Source organism: Anastrepha obliqua, chromosome 4 (genome assembly GCF_027943255.1).
Source record: "Anastrepha obliqua isolate idAnaObli1 chromosome 4, idAnaObli1_1.0, whole genome shotgun sequence".
NCBI lineage: Eukaryota > Metazoa > Arthropoda > Insecta > Diptera > Tephritidae > Anastrepha > Anastrepha obliqua.
In genome coordinates this window covers 24,802,202-24,828,621 of record NC_072895.1, presented here as the reverse complement: position 1 = coordinate 24,828,621, position 26,420 = coordinate 24,802,202, and the positions used below count along the sequence as shown (strand labels likewise).

Here is a 26,420-nt window from a genome sequence, read left to right as displayed (position 1 = left end):
CGCGCCACAAACATCCCATCAAATTGGCAATTTCTACCTGAGATTTGCCTTCCTCACTTAAAACTAGGATTCTCACTTTCGTGCCGTAACAGAATTCACTTGTTTTAGGCATTTCGATAAAAAGAAATTATTTATAACCGCTTTATAATTTTGCACTAAAGATTATTCACACATTGACCAACAAATTTAAAATGCCAAAATATTTTAAGTAAACCTTTAAAAATGCGACTTTTTAGACTTTTAGACGTGCCAAGTGTGTCATGGCTTTTCCCATAATACAATTTATCGCACATTTGCAGAAGGCAGCTGTCATTTTGGTAGCCACATATGAAATTACTTGCATTTTAGTGGGGTGCCTAATACTTTTGGCCAAGGCTGTACATGCATACGAAATGTTTCAAATCTGCTAAAAAATTTATTTTATTTTTGCCCGTTAACGCGCATTATTTTCGTCTTATTATTTTCACCTATTGAATTATTCCGGAACATTTCAACACCCTAATTAACCCTGCAAAATTAATATTAGGTGTGCAACTAAGTTTCCGCTGTTTGACAATAGATCCCGCCAGAACTGTGTGCTAGACGATTCTAACATAACCTGAACGTTATAAACCAAGCTTAAACATATGGTAAACAAACTGCTTCGACTCATTGGTAATTTTTTTTTATATCAAAAATTTTTGGAAATGTCTGATTTTGTGCCCAATAATCGTCATTTCCGGGAAGTGTTGATTTTTCTCTTTCATTCGGCGGCTGAAGCGCATCGAGAGCTACAAAAAGTTTATGGAGATGCTGCTTTAAGTGAAACAACGTGCCGAGATTGGTTCCGTCGCTTCAAAGACGGTGATTTTAATGGTGACGACCGTCCGCGTGAAGGAAGGCCAAAAAACTTCGACGACGCTGAATTGGAGGCATTGCTCAATGAGGATCCGTGTCAAATGCAAGAAGAACTTGCTTCAGTATTAGGAGTTACCCGCCAATCCATTTCCAAGCGATTTCATGCTTTGCGAATAATTCAGAAACAGGGACCTGGGTTACTTATGAGTTAAAACCAAGGGATGTTGAACGTCGTTTTTTCGCCTGTGAACAACTGCTCCAGCGGCAAAAAAGGAAGGGTTTTCTTCATCGCATCGTGACGGGTGATGAAAATTGGATGCATTACAGCAATCTAAAGAAAAGAAAGTCATGGGGACTGCCCGGTCACGTCGACGCCTCGGCCGAATATTCACGCTCTGAAGGTTATGCTATGTATTTGGTGGGCCAAGTTGGTGTTTTTTATTATGAACTGTTAAAACCAAGCGAAACCATCACTGGTGATCCGTATCGAATTCAGTTGATGCGATTGAGCTGAGCAATACGCGGAGAGGCATGAGCAAGTGATTCTACAGCATGACAATGGCCGGCCTCACGTTGCCAAACCCGTTAAAACCCACCTGGAAATACTGAAATGGGAAATCCTACCCCACCTGCCATATTCTCCAGATATTGCGCCATCCGATTATCACCTGTTCCGATCGATGGCACATGGTCTAGCTAACAAGCAGTTCCATTCAGCGACGGTAAAGGAGATCTACCAGAAATATGGGAAAAAGTAGTAGCCAGCGTTGGGCAATACTTTCAATGATTCACTTGTAACCATTTTTTCAGAATAAAGTTGTATTTTTATCAAAAAAACTTAGTTGCGCACCTAATATTTTTTAGAATTTTAAAACTAAGTATTCTTATGAGCCACACAGGTTAGAAATACAGTGAAACTTCTCTTGGGCGGACACTCACAGACAAAACTTCTCTTGGGCGGATACTCAGGCAGCTTTTGTCAGTTTAAGAGAGATGTCCATTCAAAAGAGGATAACTTTTTCCCATACATAAGATTTGGTATAGAAAAAAATGTCCACTCAATGCAGGTGTCCGGCTAATAGAGGTGCTCGTTAGGTGAGGTTACACTGCACTGTGTTCAAATGTTCCACAAAAATATGCGCCAACAAATTTTAATATAGGCTCTTAAGGCTAATATTAATGGTAAATGTATTTTTGTATGAGTGTTTTAAAATAATTTAGTTTAACTTGAGTTCAAATTAAGAAAACTTTAATGGGCAAAACTTTCCTTTACTACCACGATATATTTGAATGGGGGGCGGAGAGGGAGGGGGCGTAGCACCACCCACCACGCCCATTAGAAAGAGCAAGGTCACACCATTATAACTGTGAAAGTCCCAACCTCCTAGTGTCCCTATGGAACCCCCAGGAGAAGTTTAAAAATTAGGTTTTTTCCGACCCCATTTGCAGTTTGTACTGAAATACAGTTGAAGAGAAGAGTATACAGCAGTCGTCAACCCAGCAAGCATTTAAATTAGGTTTTATATTTCATAGCACTTATTAAAACGTGGTTTTATCGTAAAAGTTATGAGTGCGGATGGCGAAAATTTAGGTCAAAAATTGTCCGATTTTGCATTATTTCACTATTTATAAATTTTTTTTTTTTGTAAAAATATTTGTTTTTGTAATATACCTACACGTATATTTGAAATTAAAAAAGAGCCGCAGGCGAAAAATTGGACTAAAAATCGCGCGATTTTTATTCCAAATTTTCAGTATTTGTAAAAATATTTGTTTTTGTAATATATATGTATATTTGAAATCAAAAAAGCGCCGCAGGCGAAAATTTGGACTAAAAATCGCGCGATTTTTATTCCAAATTTTCAGTATTTGTAAAAATATTTGTTTTTGTAATATATGTGCATATTTCAAATGAAAAAAGCGCCCCTATAAATAATAGAAATAACAATAAAAGAAGTGTTCCCTTTTGGTTGACTGGGTTTTTCTTATTTCGCTTTGTTCTTCTCTCTCTCATCGTTCGTTTGACAGTTCGCTCCTCAAATTTATTCTGCACGGTATTACAAACGGTTAGAAGAACATTTGTAATAATAGAATTTTAATAGAATTTGGACTGTTATTTAGTAAAAATAGCTTTAAATCGAATCTTAATGTAATAAAGAATGTTTATAAGTGATTTTGTTACTTTTCTGTGTTTGTATTTAAGTGAAATAAGCGTCTGTAATAGGGCACTTTTTCAAGCTTATGCAAAAAAGACGTATTTTTAACGTTAAATATTGCTATTAATTCTTAATTTTAATTTATAAAAAGTAATATAAATCAAAAGGCTGATATAGTGACTACATTTGCGTGTTATAATTTTTAAATTCGGTCCACGCACTTAGACATTATAAGCAAATATATCGTGGTGGAAAAGGAAAGCACAGCCCTTTAATGCACTGTAAAAAAATTGTTATACTTCCGTATTTCTCTTTAACCGACTAAATTTTTTATACGTGAGATTTCTTATTTTTTCATATGAACTTTGCTGTATTTATTCACTTGAGTTGCTTTTAGTACCCGCAAATTCACGCTTAGTAAGACTTGGACCTCCACGAACAAAATCACTTTTTAGACATCCGCTGCGCGATCAAACTTACGCTTCTAAGGCCACGTTTAAACTCTTAAATTGAGCGAGGCACAGTTGGAAATAAAGAAGCAAATTCCTTTAACACTTTCATCACTTTTATGACTTTCTGCTATTGATAAATCTTGCAAAACAAAAAATTTTATCACTGCACGATATTCGTTGTTTTCCGTTTTCAAAAAAATTACACAAAAATTACACTACACGTCAACTTCAACGGCCTTGTAAACAAAGAATGTTCTGGCAGACGGAAATATGTTAAATTTTTCGTGAGTTCGAATAAAAGACGAAATATTAAAACGGCGCACACATTTCGATTGCTCTACTCATCACTAGGCGTCACTTTATAGTTTCGTTAATAGTTTCCAACCAACTTGTGTTTGCATATAATTAAGGCAAAGCAAATGAGCCTTACTCGTTCAACGAATACGATCTGCAAAGATCGCCTTCACTATGTCAACTGACGGTGGGCAAGTTTTTGATAAGAATTGTGGCTGGCGAGCAATGCCACTGATCGCATACATTGATTGTAGGAGTTGCTTTCGATGGCTTGTGCGCATTCTCAATGCGTATAACTATGAAATAATAGGTATAGGGGCTTCCATTAAGGGATTGTTTAAAGTTAGAATTAAAAAAAATCGTTTTTTTTTTTGTTATTTTATTTTCTTAATGTACACATATTTAAGAATACACACAGAAAATTTAATATCGCTCCGGTGAACATTTTCGAAGGTACACGCAAATTTGAAAAGGTGTTTCAGAGTGCCGGAGCGACAGCGCTTACCTGGGACGCTTGTCCCTTTTATGTACCTGCCTATTGTAAATGTTCCCTTATAATGTATTTAGATGCGTAAAGCAACAGTGTGTTATTGTTTTTTTATACCTGAAAGGAAAATTTTTTCAAACTGGAAAATATTTAAGGTGTTATATACAGTTAGGGGCCTTGGTAGTGTATCGTAAGTGCTTTAGCCAGAGTTCGAATCCCATGTAAAGCACGGTCCTCGCACTTTTCAAATTTACCTACTTTCCTCTGTTCAAAAAAGAAAACAAAAACAAAAAAAATTCCTCAAACCCAAAACAAAACTTTTCCTTTCAGACTTTCCATCCTCACTCCCGCTCAAAAGTCAGCGCATTATTTACATTCTGGCTGGTAAAATAAGCATAAACAAAGAAAAACACACAGTTACACATTGCATTAGTGGCGCCAGCGAGAGGAATCAGGCAACCGCGGTAGTAGCGCAGACACACCAAATTTAGCGAAGTTCTCAGCCATCTGTGCGATCCTTCTGGCAGAAAAGTGTAAAACACAGATGGCGCTCTAAACAGTTAGAAAGTGTTGTTCCTAAGCAACGGCAGGTGGGCATTCCCACTATTTAGGTGTGGTAGCGGCCGTTTAATCACCTACCCTGTCAGAGATCAAAATAGATTAACGAAACCAATTCAAGACTGACTCTTATCGAGGCCCTATGCTTCCTAAAGGAGTGAACAAGGAAAAAAATAAATAAATAAATACAGTTAGAAGGCCGAAGAGAGCGAATTTTCCAGAATTTTTTTTGGGAAAGCATATAAATTTATTGATCTAAAAACTTGTACACATATCATGTTATCTTTTAACTGTATTTTAAGACTTAGTATTAGTAAAAATATTTATTCGGAAACGAGCTACAGCTGATCTCCGGGAGCTCCTTAAAAAAAAAGAAGTTTTGCGGTGACCGCTATATCTCTGAACTGGATCCTCTGAAATTAAAACACCAAACAGATTTCGTTAAAATAGTGTTAAATCTAGTAATTATTCGAAGGAATAAGCAAAATAAATTTGTTTGGCAAAATGGCGGTTTCTCAGAAAAAAAAATCGATTTTTTACCAAAATTTCCGCCTTAAATTGTTTATAAAAAAAAATATTTATCGGTTAGAAAAAATCTTTGATTGATTACTAAAAAATATATTTACATTATATATATTTAAAATTTGAGACTAATCGGTCGCTTTCGAGTAATGTTGGTCAGCGACTTTAAAAACACCATTTTGAGAAAAAGGCGTTCAAAGTTTGAAAAGCACTTTACATACAGGCGCTTCAGGCGCGGGAACAAGAAGAAGTCCGGAGGGGACAGGTCTGGGCTGTAGGGAGGGTGGGGAAGCACCGGAACCCCCATCTTGGCCAATGCAGAGGTGCAGAAAAAGGCGGGGTGCGCCGGCGCATTGTCATGATGAAGGGTCCAATTGTTGACGAGGTCGGCCCGAACCCGGGCGACGCAATTTCTCAGCCGAAGGAGCACTTCTTTGTAAAATGCCGCGTTTACAGTGCTTCCTGGAGGTACAAACTGCTTGTGGACGATGCCTCGAGAGTCGAAAAAGATGATCAGCTGCATTTTCGCCACTGCAAAATCCTAACACACTTTTAAAACAGCTTTCACGCGCGGAGTGATGTTGACTGCACCGCTGATGCCAGCGAACTGGGACCGGTTTCTAGTGGAAGGGGAAGGTCCAACGATCATTTTCCCCCACCAGCCGATTCGGTTGATCGCTTGGCAGACGCTCCGTGGGGGAAGGCTCATTACTTTTCAATCAAACCCTGTAGGATAATTTTTTTCTTTAACTTAAATGGAGCTGTCTATTCCAGGACCATATAATACACCCTTCGCCGCTTAGGCAGCTTCTAATAACTCGAGCTGATGTTGGCTACGGGCCATTCTTCAATCTCGGGTGCTCTCACGCGCTCTGAGGTCGGAAATGTTCACGCGCCGCCCATCTTCTTTTTCGGCATATGAATGCGCATTGGGCCCAAGTGTAATTCCTATTGCCTTCATATAATACACTAGTGACTATGCTGGCAGCTACATATGTATGTTTTCAAACCGGCCGGAACAATTTGGGGAGAGATTTTCCAATTCAGTTGGTTGTAGCTCTCGTTGTTGTTTTGGTTAAAACCACCTACACATCTTTCTAATAAGTTCTCCCTGCTGAGATCTGTATAAATCGGAAGTATAGCCTCAGCAACATCTTCCTAGTAATTACTCACTTGCCCTCAAAATTTTATAAAACAGTAACAGTAACAGTAAAAAATTGAATACTTTTCAATATCCAGAAAATGTAGTTATGAGGTATTTGGCAATAAAATTTGTAACATACATAGTTATGTTCTATGTAGGTTAGGTTAGGATAGCCAGGTAGCTTGTCTTAGACAAAACACCCGGTGGCCCTCAGGCCCATTGTGATACCTGCATTTGATTTCCATCCCCTAACTAAGTTGCTTAAACCACTTATATCTTTTTAGGCAGGTAACCAGTCCCTCCAGTGAGACATTTTGCAAATTTCTCAGGTCTTCAAAGAAATAATGCCAAGATATTTGGCACGGCTTCTTTGAAGGGCAGGCCATTTACAGAGGAGCTGTTGTACCGACTCAATTTCTTCTTCATCTCCACAACTCCTGCAGAAGCCATTGTGAGGTACACTAATTCTATTGGTTAGGGTGCTAATAGTGCAGTGACCCGTTATAACGCCTGTGATTCAACAGATCAACTACCAACATCCTGTGTAAATAAATACGATTTTTTCGAAATTTTTTAATTGCTGAAAATATTATATAAACCTCAATCAGACGGTTTTGTTCATGAAATTCGTTCATCCTCTATTTTTATTTTTTGAACTATAATTTAAAACTCGTAGTGGGAATAAAATCCACAAAATGTCGTGGCTTGACTATCGGAGAAAATGTTCATATCTCCCGCTTGGGCAAACCTCATAAAGAATCTCGCTCCCGCGTTCCCGAAGCTTTTTGCATAGATCGCAAAGACTTTTGCTTGAAAAACACTAGCAGTATTCGGCAGTTTACAGGAGATAGATAAATTGACTGATTTAGAGATAGAGATATCTGCTCGAAGTTCGGAGAAATACGGTGTCAACTGCTCGAAAATGCTACCTTGAGAGATTGCCTCCAGAGGTCAGTCTCCTTTAACCTGATTGCACTTTGAGCTGCGATGAAAATAACGGAAAAGTCGATGGGAAATAAGTGCAAAAGGACATTCAGGGCAGCACTGGGGCAAGTTTTACATGCTCCGGTGATGCCAATGCATGCAGTCCTTTGCACCCTCCCCAGTTTAGTGATATTATAGCCCTTCCGAAGAGCTTCCCACCAAACCAGGCATCTATACGTTAAAATTGGCAAAACCACTGCCTTATACATCCACAGCACGACCTGCGGTTTGAGCCCTCCATTTTTTACCGAACATAAATTTAGAGAGGAGTAGAAAGCTATACCGGCCTTCTTTACCCGTTTTTCAATGTGTAGCTTTCACTGGAGTTTGGAGTCAAGTATCATTCCAAGATACCTAACTTCCGATGAGAAAGGGAGAACGTGGTTGTTTAATTTGGGAAGGCATAGCCACATTCGCTACCTACGAATCTTGCTCGATAACTTTGTTTTTGCTTCCGCGTGCAATTTTTTTAACAAGCGAGCAGATCCCAAATACATATAACGAGCAGAGAACTGACGAATTGAAGCTGCCTTGCGACACTTTTTTTGGGCTTTTTTACGATCTTCTGAAATTGTTCAATTGCATCAGCACTGCTTCTTCATTGGGCAGAGTATGAATATATTATATATAAATATATGTATATATTTTCCCGTCGTTCCTAGGTGGAATAGAGCAATTTAAAACTAGATTTATTTAAAGCAAGGAATTGCACTTGCCGCCAAGAGCGGCCTGTAGCACTTCTGTAGCAGAACTTCTACCAGTCGCCTCCATGTGTTCGATAGTCTGCCATATCTGCGACTTCCTTGCGGGTTCCAGTCTGAAGCTGCATTGGTAATGCCTCCATTTCCACTTCCGACGCCGAATTTCAAGGTGAACAGGAGTTTTGTCATAGCTCAGATATTGTTGATGGAGATAGTCCTAGGCCAAAAAATGTGTATGATCCTGCGAAGGCTGCGGTTGATAAAAACTTTTAGGTCATTTATGTCTCTCGCAGACGTGTTACGAGTCTTGCCTCCATATAAGACAACTGACTTAACATTGGACTCGAATATTCTGTCATCCCTGCGCCTAGATATATGGGATGACCTCCACAGTCCAACAAGCCGAACCCCGCACGGCTTTTGGAGTACATAATATAATATAATACATCTCAATCGCCTAACATTTAATTTTCAAACCTGCTCTGCGGTTTTTGTTAGATTGCTTATTCTAATAGACAAAATGGGCCCACGCTTTTCCCACATTTTCCCTCTTGTATTCGCAGAAAAGTTAGGAAAAAGTTAGGTAGTCTTAAATAGATAATAAACTAATAAAAATTTCTAATCGAAAATAAAAATAAATTTATTAAAAAAGATCAATATAAGACTTATCTCTCTGAGAAAATGACACTGAGTTCGAGTTTAATTGATAAAATCGCTTTTGGTCACTATCAAACAAGTGGCATTTGCTATAATCGCATCGCACAGTAGTTGTGAATTAGAAATTTTTATCTCCAGTTCGAGTTTTGCCTGTAGGTTTATTTCACTTTCATGAATGTGTGTGTGTGTATATGTGATTCCAGCGAGTGTTGTAATTGAAAAATGTTTGTTATTTGATTATTCGTAGGCTAATATGCATATAAATAAGTTACTAGAACTTAGTGTCATGTAAAGGGTCTTTCAAAAGTGATGACTAGATGTCAGCAGTTAATAATTCCTGGTCGCTACCTTTTTTTATGTAATTCTTGAGATTTCTCAAATACAGAGATATTCACTTTTACATAGAAGAAGGCGTTAAATTTATTGCAACTTTTTATGAAAATGGTCGATGTGTAAGGGCCACAAATCGAAAAATTCGTGTTTTTTTGGTGGAAATAATCATCCCAATGAGTTGACAATTCAAAGGTTGTTGAAAAAACGTCAAGCATCTGGTTCTGTCGAGTATAGAAAAAGGAAAGGCATACCTCGGCCGTCGTAGCCGATTGGCTTGGTGCGCGACTACCATTCGGAGTTCAGAGAGAACGTAGGTTCGAATCTCGGCGAAACACCATAATTAACAAAAACATTTTTCTAATAGCGGTCGCCCCTCGGCAGGCAATGGCAAACCTCCGAGTGTATTTCTGTCATGTCTCCTCATAAAAATATCTGCCGTTTGGAGTCGGCTTAAAAATGTAGGTGTCTCCATTTGTGGAACAACATCAAGGCGCACACCACAAATAGGAAGAGGAGCTCGGCCAAACACCCAAAAAAAAAGGATGTACGCGCCAATTATATATATATATATATATATACATATACATATACATATATACCCTATGACCAGAAAGTACCTGGAAGGTTTAAATAAAACAAAACAGAGTTTAATTTCTTGGTAAAAATAAAATTCTTCCTTTATACCCAATTTTTCAGCACTTTGAATTAAATTTCTTTTCAAAATTGAAAGATATTGCTTGTGATCCATTATGCCATCAACAAAACAAAGATTTCCGGGTCCGGAGGCGGACATACATCCCCAAACCATCACTGAACCTCCACCGTGTTTAACAGTGGCACGCAGGTTTTTTTCTTTCAGATCCTCATTTGGTTTCCTGCATACATACGACTGCCCATCTGATCAGAATATGTTGTATTTGCTTTCGTCGCAAATTTATAGGTTTTTGCAAAATTAATTCGTTTGTTTTTATTTTCCTTACTAATGTAGGTTGTTTTCTTGCGGCTCTGCCATTGAGGTTGTTTTTTCTTAGAACTAATCGCAAAGTTTCTGGATTGCAGTCAATTTCAAGATGTTCTTTAACTTGTGTTGTAAGTTTTGGAGCACTTAAATGAGGATTTGCTCTGACTTGGTTTACTATCCACCGCTCGTTAGCGTCCGTAAAAAGCTTTGGCCGTCCTGTTTTCACTTTGTTTTCTACAGATTTTGTTTCTTTAAAGCGTTTTATGGTGTCACATACAGTTGATCGCGGTCGATTTACAAGTTTGCCGATTTCACGCATGGTTTTTCCATTTTTATGTTTTTGGCCACGTTGTCGACTCATTTTACAAAAAAGAAAATGCGTACTTGACACAATTTTCTTGACACAATTTACTTCCAAACCTGTCGATCGTTCCTCCATTAACTATATATAATTTAAAAAATGGGATTCCCCCATTTAAACTGTCAGAGATTACGAAGTGCTGCCAGATGTCCGAGTTCTTTTTTGGCGTGAATTCTCCTCATTTTGAAAGTTTTTTGTTATTGTAAAAGAAGTGCACACGACTTATCTTATGTTTTTGTTATTTCTTAAATTATATAAATAAAGCATTTAGAAATCGAAAAATATTGTTTCAAATTGCCTTTATTTTAGCAGTGTTTTTTATACAAAGTTTTAACTAAGGTTTGTCCGAGTTCTTTATTGAGCCACTGTATAATTGTTTCAGCAGATTCAACATTAAAAAATCTTCAAAAATAAAGAAGGCCCCTGGATATGACTTCATAACAGGGGAGGTACTGAAAAAACTCCCAAAAGAAGAATAATTCTATTATATTATTTGGTTTTGTTCCCCTTCAACGTAAATTAGCTCAAGTAAAAATGATCCTCAAACTAGGAAAACGCGATGAACAAGTCGAGTCATATCGGCCAATCAGCCTATTGCCTATTGACTCTAAAGAGATGGCAACCCTTATTCTCAAAAGAGTGATGCCTATAATTAAATACCGAAATATAATCCCAAATCCCCCATTGGGTTTTAAGGAAAAAGTATCATCGAATAATTCCGTAGACTCATAAACGGCATACACAAAGCATTTGAACAAAAAAATAAAAGGTCCGGCACTCGAAGCATAACCAATTAAATAGTCCATAAATCTGGTTTGGGAAATTGCTTTCATTCAATTCAAAGTAAAAAAGTGTGAAAATAATACAAAATTAAGAATCAATTTACTTTTGCTCGATATGACCAGCTTTTGCCTTGACTATGGCCTTGAGATGGCTCAGAAACGAATCGAAAGCTGCCCGAATGTGACTTGCAGGTATTTTAGCCCACTTGAAGTCAACGGCTTTTGTCAGCGCCTCGAGACTGGTAAATCTTTTAGTTCTCCAAAATGGCTCAAAGAGAATAATCCATCGGATTCGAGTCTGGTGAATTTGAGAGCCATTGAGAGACGTTATGGAGTTCGGAACGTTGTTTTTTAGCCATTCTTGGTTCACTTGAGCTTTGTGAGACGGTGCCGAGTCCTGTTGAAATGCCCATGGTCAGCCACCAAAATATTTGTCTGCTCACGGTTTCAAAGCAACCTCCAGAATACTTTCCCGATAATATTTCGCATTTACCTTGACGCCAGGCTCGATGAAAACGATCGGAGAGCGACCACTAGAAAACACAATGTTCGGAAATTTATCGCTTTCGGTCAAGCGAAGCATCTCCTTCGCTCTCTCAAGTCTGACTTGTTGCTGCTTTGGTGTGAGATCATGCGCCTTTTGGAACTTATAAGGCTTGACTTTGAGATCATTTTTCAGTATGCGGCGGATGCTTCGGTCAGATATTTTCAGTTCTTTCATACAGCGGCTTTTCTCGATATATCTCAAGCTTTTTAACATGTTTGGCATGCCGGTTTACTTGACAAAATATAAGAGAATCTACCAAAAATTTTTATAATTATTATTTATTAAGGCTTACCTGGAAAATCGGTATTTCTTTGTCAAATAAGACGAAGAACAGCCTGGATTGTGTGTAGTATTATGGACCACATTCCACACTTGCTATACACGTACGATCTACCAGCTTCTGAAGAAACCATAGTTGGATGACACTGCCGTACTCTCAATGGACTCTCACCTCCATGTGACCCCCCACAAACTACAGAAAGGATTTACTTGCTAGAAAATAACTCACTGGCTGAAAGAGTGCCGCATTAAATCAAACGTCACAAAATTTTCTCAAGTCACTTTTACACTGAATCAAAAAACGTCACAAATATCTCAGCCTGCATCTTGATAGAAGGAAGGCCCTAGAAGAAACAGAAGGCTCTAGGAATAAAACTCAGAAGTCAACACAATACATCGAAATTCTCATGTTTCCCTCGAAAGTAAGCTCTCACTTTACTCAGCTATCTTGAAACCGATTAGTGACATATGGCATTCAACTTTGCACTGCAGTTAATTCCAACATCAAAATACTTCAAAGATTCCAGTCGAAAAGCCTCAGATTGATCTCAAACGCCCCTTATTGTATCACAAATGCACAAACCCATCGTGACCTCAACGTACCCACAACTACTGAATATATATGAAAATATGCCACATCACACAACACACGACTTCAATCGCATTCAAAGCGTCTTGTCACAGAAATAATTGCAAATCCCATAACCTTCATCAGACCCAAGAGGAAGTCTACAAAAGACCGCATATCATAATAGGTAAATTAGTATAAATTATTATTTTACATAAAATCAGTAAACGGTCGTTCCACTGGGTGTATTCCATGAATGATTTTTCTCTTAAATGAATTAAATAAAGGGCTTTCCAATAAGAGGTGTTATTTTGATATTCAAAGAAAAATGCTATTTTTCAATATAAATGATCGGACGTTTATTTCATTATAAAGAGGAGATATGCCGGTAATAGTGGAAAATAACATCAGGCAAATGACCACCACGACCACGCTTACAGGACAATATCCTTTTCATGAAATTTTCCATAACCGAATTGCAAAGTGGCTGCCCTATGTCCTCGATAGCCTCACGAATTCCATCTTTGAGGTCTTGAATCGACCCTGGGCTGTTGGCGTAGACCTTCTCTTTCACGTGGCCCCAAAGAGAAAAGTAATAAGATGTTAAATCACAAGACCTCGGTGGCCAATTGTGATCACTTCTTCGAGAGATAACACGATCCGGAAACTTCTCCCGTAAAAGATCAATGGTTTCGGTGTTTGTATGGCACGTAGCGCCGTCTTGTTGAAAATAAACGTTGTCCAGATCAATACCATCTAATTCCGGCCATAAAAAATCGTTACTCATCTCTCGATAGCGCAATCTTATTCAAAATAACACCTGTTATTGGAAAACCCTTAGCTTTAAGTAAAAATATTGCTTAACAAACAGATCGGAATAAAGAAGAGGATTAAAAAAAAAGAAAAATATATAATATGTAGTTAGGAGCCGTATTTTGAATAAAAAGTGAGTGAAGTGAGTGAAATTGGAAATAATGTAAATTTTTATTTTAAAACAACATCTGGTCGCGCCTTTCGAAATACCCTTTACAAGTATATAGATGTCTATGGAAGCATGGAATTTGTTTGCAGAGCAATTCTGACTGATATCATAAGCCAATCCAAAAACAAACAATTAAGTAACAATAGTAGCTATTAAGCGTAGATATTTGAATTTTCAACCACTGTGGCTTGTTGATTTTTTACATTACTGCGTGTAAATACGTGCAAGGGTGATCAAATTGGAGGTACTTTTTACAATAGAATTTTTTTCATTTTTAATAAGGTGTTTGTTTGATAATATTTGTCGAGTTTTTCGTCAAAAAAGTGTTCTCAATATGAGCCTTGTGAGACGGTGCGTTATCATGGTGCAAGACCCATGAGTTTTCTTTCCACAAATTGGGCCGTTTCCTACACACATTCCCTCTCAAATGTCGCATAACTTCCAAATAATATTCTTTATTTACCGTAGAACCATTTGAAGCTCATTCCGAGTGCCCAACACCAAGTTAATCAAAGAAAACGAGTAGCCTGACTTTCACTTTTGACCGACTTTGTCGTGGTTTTTTGGGTTTCAGCTCATGTGGATAGCGCTATTCAGCCGCCTATTAGCTGGTTTGGTTGTCAAACTCATATACCGACGTCTCATCACCTGTTATGATGCGCTGGTAAACGTTGGGTCCAAATTCACTTGCTCCAGCATGTCTTCAGCCACCTTCTTCCGATGAAATTTTTTTTAAAGAAATTCAACTCTCTTGGAACGAGTCTAGCAGCAACGCGTCTCATGCAAAATTGATGGTGTAAAATGCTGCGAATTGATTTGTGAGACACGCTAAGGTCACGAGCTACCTGCCTCAAACTTAAATGGGGGTTTTCCAACACCCTTTCCTTGACTTTTTCGACGACTTTGTTTTCATTCGTTGAAGACTTCTGTTGATGGGCGACCAGATCGGAGCAAATCTTAAAACTTCTACGACTTCTCGACCCTCTGCAAAAGCCTTATACCACTCGTAGACCCATGTTTTTGATAAAGCACTCTCGCCGTACGTCTTCTGCAACATTTTCAACAATTCGGCAAACGAAATCTCGTTCAAAACTTAACGTTCAAAAATTTAAGACAAGTTCTTTGTTTGATATCTTTATTCATAGTGAAAATCGCAGAGCACACCTACGGTTGTCTGATATAATTAAATGCCAAAAACAAGCTAATTGACAGATCCGGCCCACACTCTGAGGACAATTGTACCAACATTCCAGGAAAAAAAATTTAGAAATATGTGTAATACGCGCTTTTTAAATGAACAATTCCCGATATTTTTTTGACAGAATGTAAATGAAACGTTTGCCGAAGACCCGGAAAAATCGATTCGGCGTCGATCTCAACAACTTGGCCTATCTAATGGCACTATTTAAGCGATTCTATGCAAAGATCTCGGTTTGAAAGCGTATAAAATACAGTCAGTCCAAGATTTAAAGCCGGCAGATCTTCCAAAGTGCCATAGTTTCAGTCGTTGGACTCTTGAAAAACTCATCGAACATCCGCATTTTGGCAACGGACTTTTGTTCAGCGATGAGGCTCATTTTTTGCCTAATGGCTACGTCAATAAGCAAAATTGCCGCAGCTGGGTTGAAGAGCAATGCGAAGCCCTTCAAGAACAGCCCTTACATCCATTGAAAATAACCGTTGGGTGCGGCCTATGGACTAGAGAAATCGTTGGCCCATATTTCTTCAAAGACAGACGAGGCTGGCTCCAATGTAACAGTGAATGACGGTAGCTATCGCGCAATGATGAACGACTTTTTGATACCGAAAAATTGAAGCCGGTGATCTCCACAACAACAAGTTGGTTCCAAAAGGAAGGTGGACGACGCTACTTGCCATACAGCCCGAGAAACAATGGATTTACTGCGTCGTCGTTTCGGTGCGCAATTTATCTCTTGTCTTGAACCAGTAGATTGGCCACCAAGATCGTGTGATATCACACCTTTGGACTTTTATTTGTGGGAGTATGTAAAGTCTAAAGTCTTCGCAAATCTCCAGGCGCACTAAACTACGAATATTTGGCTTATGCGTGAAGACCGTACGGAAGCGAAACATTGCTGGTCTCTAACACCATCACACAGAGGCTACAATCCTTCATCAACAAATGCCTCCGCATTTTCTGCAGAATATTCTGCATATTCAGTAACGACGCACTGTGGGGATGAACGAACGAGGAACCCATCCTTAGGCAAATCAAACGCAGAAAGTGGCGATGGATAGGTCACACATTGAGAAAACCATCAGATAGCATCACGAGAATGGCACTGGACTGGAACCCACAAGGGAGCAGAGATCACGGTCGAGCAAAAAACACTTGGGGAAGGTCGATGCTGCGCAAACTAGCAGATGCCGACATCTAATGGGACGGTGCAAAAAAAACAGCACAGAACCATGTACGATGGAAGAGTCTTATCGAGGTCCTATGCTCCCTAGAGGAGTGAACAAGGAAAACAAAAAAAAAAAAATGTAAAGTTGTAATGCTTTACTCCATTGAGGCATTGGGAGCCAACTCTACTAAAGTTATTCACGAGATACCGACCGAACTACTTCAGCGAGTCATTCAAAATTTGACTTCACAGATGGCCGAATTACGGCGCAGTTGCGACCAACATTCGAAAGAAATTATCTTTAAAAAATAAATGCCATGAATGGTTCTACACAAAAATGATAAATTTGAATTTTCGTTGTTTTATTTCCATTTAAAATCCGATAACTCTAAATTGATCACCCTTTACATACTTACTACTGCCAGTGGAGCATAGGGCCTTTGTACATACATAAATATGTGGCTCCGTAACCACCTTTGGTGTTAATTTTAAGCCTGACAGTAGACCATTTATTGATAATTTCCGTAGTTAGACCAATTCGAGGGGGAAATTATCTCAGGAAATTATCTCAGCTAATGCTAATGGGTGATACCAGAACTCACATCAACTCAAAATGGGTATTTTTGTCGTAAATAATTTTTGGTTGCAAGTTTTTTTGCATGAAGGTGTAACGACTAACTAAATGCGACTTTTTATATTCAAATAATTTACATCATTATTTTAATTTCTGGGAATAAATATTTATTTATATATCTTCTTCTTCTTCTTGATTGGCGCGTTAACCGCTTATGCGATTTGTAATCATAAAAACCTAAAAAATTTCTTCGCAGGGCATCTCTCAAAAATTACTGCGCCAATTTGAACATTTTTTACACCGGATTTAAACTGCTTCAATGACCTCGAAATATTTAGTTTTCGTATTTTTGTTTTGTGAGCTCAACGCCGGTTTAACGGTTTATTGTTTGTTTTCGATATTTCGACCTCAATTAGAGATCACCTTCCGGACTGAAAAATATACATAAATACATATTTTAATTTTTTGACATTAATAATTAGAAACATACGCACAACCCCATGCCGTTGGCTGGTCTGTGTGTGGCGCTCATTTTAGATGAGCAAATATTTTTAAGAAAAAATTATTCGAAGCAATTTTTTTTATAGCATTGCTACCTGAATTTTATTGCGAAAATAGCAATTTATCACACATCTCAGTTGAATATTTAATTATGTAGATTACGTATCAAATGGCCGGTGTTGAATGTTTCAATAAAGAAATGAAGCTTTAATAAAAATTGTTTTCCAGTTGGAAGTGCCACTTAATTTTTGGAAATTAAGAGATTCATTTCAAACATTTATTGGTTGTAAAATAATATACACGCACATACTTGTGCATACATACTTGCACATATACGAGGGCTGCCTTTTACATTTTGCGCCCAATAATAAAAGTACAGTGAAATAATAATAAAATCCAAAATATTCTCCTGGAAAGTCAATACAATTCTGAATTCGCTTGAACCAATTTCGATAGCACTTTTGCAACTCAGAAGAGGGCACCTCTAAAACGGGCTGTTTGAAGACTTCAACAGCTTCTTCAGGTGTGTAAAAACGTTGACCCCTATTTTTTTTTTTGATGTTCGGGAACAAAAATTAATAATTAGATGCCCGATCAGGGTTGTAAGGCGGATGACCAACTTTTGGGTACTCAAAAACTCTCTCTCATTTCGGGACGCATTGCCTTGGTGAAGAATGCTTTGCTTTCGGCGGCTGGTTTTGCTTCATTCTCCGAAAACTTCTAGCAAACAAATGGTTGTGTAACACTCATAATTGACTGTTTTCAGTTTTTCTAGTTGCAACATGGCTAGATTTTCCGAAAAAACAGGCGACCATTTCCTTTGAGGTGCTTCTTCCGCGAACAACTTTTGTTTTCTTCAGCTCGCCTTGGAACAGCCATGAGGTTGATTACTGTTTTGTTTCCTGCTCAGATGCATAGCTTCAAGATAGATGATGAATCTGTCATGGATGTGCTTTAAGGCACCTCGGCTAAACATCCTTCTTCAACAATTCTTTCCACCAATCGACACGAGCCATTTTTTGGGCAATTGTCAAATTATGCGGTATCCAATGAGAACAAATCTTATTGACCATCAAATGTTTATGAACAATTGAGTGTCTGTTGGTATCATTAATGCCTAAAAATGCCTCTTTTTCGTGATATGTTACATGACGATCTTGCCTTCTCAATAAACGCACAGCATCGATTGTTTCTGGCACAACAAGCATTTTTAGAAGTTCTTCACAAATATGCAAAGATCGACGGCCACATTGGAATTCGTTGTACCATCGTCAAAAAGATTGATCCATTTTCTGCCTTCGCACGAAGGTTTTCACGCGTTAATTCCTTCTCTTGGGCGAGGTGAATTTTTCAACTCACTGGAAAAGGAAAAAAAAAACGCCCAGGGGCTAAAGATCGACCATAAGACAGTTTTAAACCATTTGCGCAAAAATTTTAAGCAGAAATAATGGATTTATTTTTCCCCGCACTAATATCATGGTTATGAACATACTTTTTTGTACCCATATTTCAACTTCTAACTGAATTCCGTGGGAACCTCCTTTTAAGGCCATCGCCTCATTTGAAAAGGTGTTCTTGGGGTGTTTTTCTAAAAGCGTGTTGGACGGAAAGGAAAAAAAATTTTTTATGTTTACAGTGTTTTATTTTTTGATTTATTTAAAAAAAAAATAAAAATCTTTGTTTGGCCATACGAGGTTCATTCAAAAAATAATGGTCTTCACAAGCACAATGGACACAGATATTGTCGGTTTTACTAAACCGATTTTGATCACATAAAATTTAAATGATGTAGAATTGATGTCGTTATCGTGGGAGCTACGACCATTCGGAAAAAAAATTTAGTTTGTTTTTTCGGACTTTATTTTTTTATTATTTTTATTTAATTTTTTTTTGTTATTTTCATTTAATTTTTTAATTTAGTTTTATTTTTTTCATTTTGTTTAATTTTATTATTATTTTAATTTTTTCATTCAACAAATCTGTGAGAATTCAAGAATGACAGATTTAAAAGGTGTACTTGATGGCTATGGTGAAAAAAAAATGTTGAGGGGAAAAAGGGTTATAAAAACGGTTTTTGATCTTTGAACGTCCGCCATTTTGTCAATTTTTTTTTTTAAGATTGTAGTTAATATTGTTTGAAGGTTGGCAAAAAAAAATTTCATTTTTTAATAATGGATCAAAAAATGAAATACTGAAAACAAAAATAAAAAATCTTTTTTCGTTTGCGTTTTACACGCATTTAAAGAAACACTCAAAAAACACCATTTCAAATGAGGCGAGCGCCCTAAAGGGAACAGATATCTGTAAAATTTCGAAAAAAAATTTTTTCATAAAATGTTAATATAATATAATCCTTTAAGAATATGTCAAAAAAATTTAGAACGTAAATTTAAGTATTTCTTATCTAAGCAAAAATGGTAGAAAAATACGCCCCGAAATTCATTTCTTTTTTTGAAGCATTTTATTCCGCGAAGTTTTGTGTAATTCTGCCAGCTTCCTGAAAGAATTGAGTGTACATCCGCCATTTTAAATGATTAAAAAAAAATTATATTATTTAATGTATATTATAAATAAACTGTTTGCCAGTTTTGAAAAAAATATATTGACTTCTTCATTTTAAATAATTTTAATGAAAATCAGGGAAAATATGGCCGCTTACAGGTATCTGTCCCCTACAGGCGTTGCCACCTAATTCAATTAGAAGTTAGGATATGAGTACAAAAAAGTAGGTTTATAACCATGAAAAATTAAAATTATTTGTGAATGGCGTTGCCACCTAACAGTTAAGGCGAAAACGGTGAATAACAATTCATATGAATTAAGTACTAGGGTAAGGGTAGCACGCAAATTATGATAGAGAACATTTTAATTGAAAAGGATTTTTTGATTTAATTCAAAGGTGTTGGAACTACCTTAAAAAATAAATTATGCACATTAAATTAAAAAAAAAATTGTTTGCCTCTCCTTTTTAAAGACTTATAGTTTATAAATAAAGTAAAATAGCACAAATGCTAAAATTTATGGAGGAAGTTGAGCTCAAAGAAAACTCTGAACTGGACACAAGAGATCTTTCAGGTCGCAGTGCTAAATTCGCTCATCACAATACTAAGAAAAATGAGATCCAAAGTTTTTAATTGTTACGTGAGCGGGCACCAGCTACAAAATTAATAAGGTAAGAAAAAAGTGTTTTGGAATAAAATAAGTACAAAAAAGTAGAAAAAAATTCTTCGAAAGCAACTTCTATAGGATAAAAACTAAATTCATTAACTGGCGCATACACTTCAGTTGGAAGTTTCGCTGAGCTCCTTCATTTATAATATTATACGAGGTATGTTCAAAAAATTTAAAGCTCCGTGGGCTAATTTGATTATTCGACTTTCGATTATTTTTTTATGTTGAAATGTTGGCAGTGGCATACGGTGAGAGAAAGAGAGAAACTCAGAGTCAAAAAAATGTTTACAAGTGATACAAGCTTTTCGCAGAAGGTCGAGAAAATGTGAATGACGACGCTCCCTCTGGACGCCCCTGCACATCAACCACCCATGAAAATGTTGAGAAAGTGAAGAAAACTATTATCGTCGATTAATTAGAGAAGTGTCTGAGGATGTCGGCATATCGGTTGGGTCATACCATGCAATCTTTTCGGAAAGTTCATTCCAAAATTGCTGAGATTTGATCAAAAACAACGTCACATGCGCATCGCTTAGGAATTGTTGAATGACGCCAACGATGATCCAGATTTGCTTAAAAGGACCGTAACTGGTAACGAATCATGGATATACTGGTTATGACATCGAAACCAATACCCAATCGTGCCAATGGAAGAGTCCAGAAGAGCCAAGACCGGAAAAGGCACGCCAAGTTTGATCAAGATTTTGCTCCGTTTTTTCTTCGATTACCATAGTGTAGTGCATCAGGAGTTCTTACCTCAAGGACATACGCTAAAAAAGGATTATTACCTTGTAGCTATGCGCCTTTTGCGTGAAGCCGTACGAAAAAACGCCCTGAATTGGGGAAAAATTAATGGATTTTGCGTCATGATAATGCATCTGCCCACTAATGTTTGCTTGTGAGAGATTATTAGGCCAAAAACAGCACCGTTATCATGCCTCAGCCACCGTTTCCACCCGATTTGGCCCCCTGTTCCCAAGATAGCAGAGACCCACGAAAGGACGGCGTTTTGCGACGATTGAGGAGATAAAAACCGAATCGCTGAGAGAGCTCAAGGACATACCAAAAAGTGCATATCAGAACTGCTTCGAGGATGGGGAAAACGGTGACATAAGTGTATTATATGAGGGGGACTACTTTGAAGGATATAAAATAGTAATTTATGGGTAAATAAATATTTTTTGAGAAAAATTAAAATGCACCTTATTTTTGAACACACCTCGTATTAGTAATCGCATGAAACTGAAGCGAAAATAATAAAATATCCAAATATTTTTCGATTATTCAAGCGATTATGCTGAAAAGTGGCTCTTTTGCCATTGATTAAGATTTTCCCTATAGGCTCAGCTACGCTCAGAAAATACTTCTATTATAAATATATTTACATAAGTACCTGACAGAAAATTTGAAATTTTTACTTACCTTGAGAATATCCTTTGTCAGAGCTAGGTGAGAGCTGACCTCAACACTGTCTGAGTTTTTATAATATATTTAAGCACTTTTTAAATGAACAATTTAATTAAGCGATAACGGTTGACCGACATAGTCCCAGACACTTTGAACTACGTAAGTGATAAGAACTTGATTGAAACAATTATAGAATTGTCTCAGTGCGGGCAGGGCTGAATTTTATGCGTCCAACGCACGCTTTAATGAAATTCCATTGAATGAATTTCATTTCTTAATTTTAAGGTCAATATTTGTGTAGAATTTCTAATACCATCAATTTATAGTTCTATTTTTATTTATTTTTTGTAGTAGATAATAAAAGTGGCTGCTTTCTGATTCTATTATTAGGAAATCATGAAATACTTACACCAAGCTCGACTAAATGTAATACTGAGATTAAATGGATATGATGTCAGCCCACTTAGCAACTTAACAAGAGAGAAGAGCGGTCAAGTGAAGAGCGGCCAAGAGAAGAGCAGTACAGCAGTAGAGCATAAGAACAGGAAGGACCGGAATCAAGGTGGATTTAATAAGGTGACAGCATTCACCCAGCTGAATTTTTCGCCGTAGGTATGGCTTACGTCAAAATGATATGCTTTGTTTGTATGTATTGGTATGTTTACATTCGTATGTTTACATTTGCTTGCTGATTTTGACATGATGCTTGCACCAAACGCAACAACAAATACATGTAGGGTTTTACTTATATGTGTTTGCTGTCACCTGTAATAAATTCGCCTTGACCGGAATGAACCCATGCTGAAAAGATTTTCAAGGTGAGCTCTCGAACAGAGCGCTATTCAGCTTTGAGAGAATTTGACGAAATTAGCTGATCAGCTGACACCACTTGAGGTTTGTTTACAAAAAAGCTGAGGCTGTGTTGGTGATGTACGAAAAAATCAACCAATGACAATTCGCTGCATTTGTACAACGACTGATTGGACGAGTGCATGAAATGATCGTGCAGAAATTGGCTGCTAAGTCCCCAAGTGACGTCGCAGCTAAAATTCCCCTCACAATTTTCTTTTTCACCATAGCTAATTAGCAAACCTGGTAATCGATCATCCTTGGAATAAAAGAGAGTGTTTAAAAACAGCGCACTTTCTTATTCCTTGACAAATCCAAGTACAGCCTGAAAAATTCGGAAGGAATAGAGCTTATACGAGGACCGAATACTGAAATAAACCAACTGTAAAACTTGGATAAGGCAGTAAAATGGGTTAAGTTAGATTGGATAGGCTGCTCTTGAAAGTACGCGATGGTTACATAGGTTTAGTGTATTGTACAACTAAGATTTCGCACTCACTTTTATTCAATTTCCCGCAGCAAGGCTATGAATTACCTGCCGTTACCTAAAAATGTTTTGATGGCGTCATCTTTTTAATGAGTTAGTGCGTTGGAAGTTACATCCCTAGACTTCCAGTTAAAGCTTGATGACATTCGGTTCAGTGGAAGCGAAGTTATTGCGTCTAAAGTGTCCGTATGTTTGTGTCATCGGCACAAAAATGAGTTTCGAACAAAGAGTTAATATCAAATTTTGTTTTCAAATCGGTAAAACGTTTACCGAAACATTTGAATTGATGAAAAAAGTTTATGGTGTTCATGGAGTTCATGAGTGGTCTACACATTTCAGAGATGGTTGTGAGGACATAAATGACAATGAACAAACGGGCCGCCCAGAATCATCGTCTCAACAATCACCGAAAACTCCATCGAAATTGTTCGTAAATTTATCAAAAAACCTAAATCATCGTTGAAACTCATGGAATCGGAGTTGAATATCTCCAAAACATCGATTTATCGCATTTGATTATTTCAACTGATCATTTGGCTTGCGAAAGGTCTGTGCACGTTTCATTCCGCAGAAGTCCACTGAAGACCAAAAATTGCTCAGAATTCAACATTCGAAAGACCTCATTTAAGAGCCGAGAAAAGACGAAAACTTCCTTTACAACATTGTAACTGGTGATGAGTTGTTGTGTTTCCAACATGAACCTGAAACTAAGCGTCAAAGACGAGCCACCACCCAAAAAATCGCGTTTGAAGAAGTCAAAAGTTAAGTCGATGCTCATTTGTTTTTACGATTTCAAGGGAATTGTCCACTAGGAGTTCGTGCCAATGGGCCAAACCGTCAATGCAAGTTTCTATCTTGGCGTTTTGAAGCGTTTGTTGCATCGCATTTGTCGAATTCGCCCTGCATAACGCTAAGAAAGAAATCTGTCGCTTATTGCATGATAATGCACCACCTCATCGATCCACTTTTGTGACTGATTTTTTGACTAGAAATCCCATTTTAATCATCAATCACTCACCGTGTTCGCCTGATATGTCTCCCTGTGACTTCTACCTATTCGGAAAATTGCATTTGGCCATGAAAGAAAAACGTTTTGCGTCTGTAGAGGCCACTTAAAAGGTTTGTACCGACATCCTGAAGGACATTCCGGTCAATGACCTGAAACACTCTTTCGAAAAGCTTTTAGATCGCGCAAAACAGTGTATCGAGGCCAGCGGGGACTATTTTGAATAAATAAATATCAGAAACAGAGCTCCTGTCGTTTCTATTTTAGCTCAGTCTGGTTTATTTTGGACTTCACCTTGCATATTAGTTTGGGGGAAAAGAAATTTACTATTTTCTGGGTAGGCGGTTGTAGTGATCGATATCTCGTAAAGTCTCGATCAAGCAATTTGAAGTTTATGCTCGTTGTCATGATGATGACATTTGACACTACAAAAATTCGCTCACAGTTTATTGTGTGTTCCATTCAGTTGTGAGTTACAGGGTGTTAACAAATATAAAATTCGAAATATTTTACAGTTTTTCTGTGATAACGGCGAAAATGCAAAGCAGGTCGCTAAAATTGTGAATGGTGTTTATGGTGTCGATGCTGTAACAGCAAATTACGAACAATTTTGATTTCGGTCGATTGCGTTGATGCATTTTTGATACCAAAAGAAATGCCGATAATGTCGAAAATATCGATAAAATCACAGAAATAATCGAAACTGACTGTCATTTTAGTAGTTGCAGCATCGCCAAAGAGCTAAAGATCGACCATAAAACAGTTTTAAGTTCTTTCTGTCAACGATTTTCCGCAAAAATAATGGATTTCTTTTGCCCCAAAAAAATATTTATGCTTAGTCCTTCTTTATGGTTTTTGTGTTGCAATTTATTTTTGTTTTTATTTTTTTTCTCCAATATGGATTCAGATATTTATTTAGTTAAGTATTTTCGGTTTATTTTTTATGTCTCACAACCGATCTCACTAAAAAATGCAAAACTAAAGAAATTAAATTTCGCTTGGCTTTACCGTAAATTACACTGAATTATCAAATTGAGTCCGGTGTTGTTACTCCGAAACTCGGCCTTGAATGTTTGCGCACGTTTGTGATTATCTCTTTAATTTTCAAAGATGTAGCATTTTTTTATTGTAACAATTTTTTTTGTTTTTGTTTTTTTTTTTTTTTGGTCTTATGGTTCCACGCTTTTTGGGAAACTTTTATGTAAACAAAAAACAATAATTACATCAATAAGTTAATCAATCCAATATTCGCCATTGCTGTTTACAACCACTTCCCAACTCTCGACCAATTTGTTGATGCCGTTCCGCCAGAAATCTCCTGGTCTGGTGTTGAGTTGAAGTTCTTGAGCCATTTCTTAAGGGCTTCTTTGTTATCGAATTTAACGCCCGTTATATGGTTCGATTGGATTTCAGGGGGCGGAAAAGTTGGTAATTGGTCGTTGCTGGTTCCGGAGAATACGGGGGATGCTGAAGGATCTACCAATCGAGCACTTGGAGTGTGGCTTTGACGACTTGTGCAACATGGGGCCTAGCGTTGTCGTGAAGATGTATGGTTTTACCATGTCGATCAGGTCTTTTAAGTTGTTGTTGTTGTAGCAGCAATACTAACCTCTGTCAGTGTAGTGTATATCAACGGCCGTCTTCGTCTAACTCATCTGAGGGTAGGCCCAGGAAACTTGCTGTACCGACAGGTTGGGTCCAGACGGAGAGGGGTGTTAGATGAGTGGGTTTAGTGGGGCATGTGAAAAGGTGGTTAGTGTTGTGCGGGGTGCCTTCACATACCGGACATATGTTTAGTATATCGCGGTCAATTCTGTATAAGTAGGAGTTTAACCTGCTATAATAACTAGAACGTCATTGTGCCAGTGTTACGCGGCTCTCACGGGGAAGCTGAAGCTCTTCATCTGCTGTAGGTGGTGATTGGACTTCGATTACGGCATTCGGTGGTCGGGAACTTAAGAACGTGGTGATGGTCTCCCGATGAATGTTGTTTATTGTCTGTCTAAACACTGTCTGGTCCAGGAGAGGTCAGTAGAGGTGAATAGCTTCATTCACGCGAAGTAGCTGGGCAATGTAGAGCCCCTTGTTGAGCGTGGCATTCTTTTCGAGCATTGCTTAGTGCACCATGCCGTCCCAGCCTCACCAAACACATATCATGATCTTCTTTGGTTGACGATCCGGCTTGACTCTCGGCTTTGGCGGCGTATCTTCTGGAGCCACCCACTCCTTTCTTTGTTTCATATTAATGTATAGGCATCCTTTCTCATCTCCCGTGACGATGCGGTACAAAAAGCCCGCGTGTTGCTCGATGGCGGGCGAGATGCTGAGAAGCATTTGAAGGTGACTTTCTTGTTTTTTTCGTTGAGCTTATGAGGCACTCAGGCTCCCAATTTTTCAGTAAATCCCATTGAATGAAGATGATTGAGAATCGTTTTATGATCGTAGCTCATTTTT

At 37.8% G+C, this 26,420-nt stretch overlaps 1 protein-coding gene across 1 annotated transcript in view; it reads right to left on the bottom strand.

Annotated features, from left to right (window-relative positions):
* The window catches only part of LOC129245392 (monocarboxylate transporter 14-like), a 48,526-nt gene extending 23,466 nt beyond the window's left edge, over positions 1 to 25,060 (bottom strand). The window contains exon 1 of the mRNA XM_054883518.1: positions 24,975 to 25,060. The gene's annotated coding sequence lies outside the window, so the exon portion shown is untranslated. The remainder of the gene's footprint in view (positions 1 to 24,974) is intronic.
* Between the last annotated feature and the right edge of the window lie 1,360 nt (positions 25,061 to 26,420).